This window comes from Manduca sexta, chromosome 28 (genome assembly GCF_014839805.1).
Source record: "Manduca sexta isolate Smith_Timp_Sample1 chromosome 28, JHU_Msex_v1.0, whole genome shotgun sequence".
Taxonomy (NCBI): domain Eukaryota; kingdom Metazoa; phylum Arthropoda; class Insecta; order Lepidoptera; family Sphingidae; genus Manduca; species Manduca sexta.
In genome coordinates, this window is record NC_051142.1 from 14952767 (window position 1) to 14954874 (window position 2108).

Here is a 2108-nt window from a genome sequence, read left to right on the forward strand (position 1 = left end):
TTAATATCATACACATCAATGAACACTGGAATGTGACTTCCAGGAACGAGTCTACTTATTAGAATTACACGGTGATCGCTATCTAGCTTGGCTGTGTATAAGCATCCTCTTCACCATACTGGAAGACACAAAAAGCAAACAAGCAATTCAATATTGTATTATTATAATTGACAGGGTACATTTTATATCCGCCCGGATAGCGACCACCGTACACAAGGTGTTAAAACCCACCATAGTGGCCCACGTAAGTGTCTTGCGTTCCGAGATCAGCCTGTGTTTATCCGGTTCCAACAGACATAATTCTGACGACTGGGAAGGGGTAATCATCTGTCGTCAATCAACATTCTATTGGACCCCACTCTACTTACCATCAGATGCAGTAGGGTCTCTTTGTCGTGCATACATAAAAAAATGGACTAGGATATACAGAGACATTTTGACATTACATTAGATTCATGTTTCTAACAAAATAATTATTTATTTATTTATTTACACCTTATTGTACACCATGGATAAAAATAATGTAAGAAGAAAAGAGAAAAAAGTACAAATGGCGGTCTTATCGCACAAGGCGATCTCTTACAGACAACCATGGGATGGATATAAGAGAAAACGGAATAATAAGGGGCAGCATAAGGCGTACGAAGGATTTAATTAATTTCTTACTTAAAGATAAGAAAAAAAAATACTATACATAAATACAAATACTATACATACATAATATAAATAAATACAATTATTGCAAAAAAAACATACACATATATACATAAATATAAAAATATAAAATATTTTTATATTTATGTATTTTTTATAAATAATTATAATTAATAAAAAATCATTTTAATTTTACGCGCCCTTATGCCACTACTACTACTCTAAGAGAATTTGTCGCAGCGGCAACATCATACTCTCAGTCAGAAATGCACTCACGCACGCGCCATATTCGCATTTAACTATAAAATAATAAAAAAATCTGAAACTTAAAATCAAAATTTTTGGTGAAAATATTCGTTATTAAGGGATGATTTTTGGCACAATGTCAGCAAAGAAGACGAGTATGGGGTTTCATTTAGTAGAGCTATGTCAAAATGACCCTGTATAGCTCAACGTATAGTTACTACTTATGATGATAAAATAATCAACGAACACTCATTTTTGAATAAAATAAACCAATCAGATTTGCAGTCGATAAACGGCATTAGCGGTCAGGACCGCGCGGTTACGGACATTTTAAATGGAAACGCAAAGTCCCCAATCCGCCCAGGATTTCGAATTCTAAAATTTTGTTGCGCGTTAATTAGCAGAAGTTCGGTAATTTGATAAGTGAGCAATTAACATGGTGCGTGGATTCAAATCCTGTTATTAATTATGAAAATGGCTGCGGCTCATTGAGTATAACGAAATGTACTCTAATAATTCTGTAATTTTCAATATTGTTGAAATCCGGTAATTGTAAATAAATAGTATGTAAAAAAATATTATTCGAAAAATAGCTTGTGCGTTGGCCGGGAATCGAACCCGGATCAACTGCTTGGAAGGCAACTATGCTGACCATTACACCACCAACGCATATGCCATAGTCGGTTTAAGTAAGCAATAGTATTGAATTTTATTTGTTTTCGTATCATGTACTAACTCATATCGAACAATGAGACATGTAATCCTGACTTAATTGATATATAGACTGATCCTGCACTATTCGCCAAAACGAATCAGTATGGTAGACTCATACGCTCGGTGACGGTGGGAGAGGGAGGGAGGTCAAAATTGTGGATGGATTCATCCATTTTAAAAACTTCTCAGTCGCAGCTCGAAGTCAGGACGTTGCGGTGTGAAGCCTCCGTCCTCGGAAAGCACATAAACCCCTTGGTGCTGCGCCTGATCTCTCCCCGTTCATGTTGAATTTCCGCCCCACTGGACTAAGAGAGGGAAGAAACAGAGTAAACCTGTGTATTGCACACAAACTTGTGCACTATAATATTTATTGCGTACCTAGGTGCTGTTGGTTGAGATTGGCCGCCATGGCCGAAATTCGGCTAGGAGGGTACATGGTAAAATTTTCACCATATTACAATGCACCAGTACAAAACATCTACAGGGTATCTTGG

At 36.6% G+C, this 2108-nt stretch overlaps 1 non-coding gene across 1 annotated transcript; it reads right to left on the bottom strand.

Annotated features, from left to right (window-relative positions):
- Positions 1-1497: 1497 nt before the first annotated feature.
- Positions 1498-1569, bottom strand: Trnag-ucc. Its single transcript has one exon. It is a non-coding gene; the product is annotated as a tRNA-Gly (tRNA).
- Between the last annotated feature and the right edge of the window lie 539 nt (positions 1570-2108).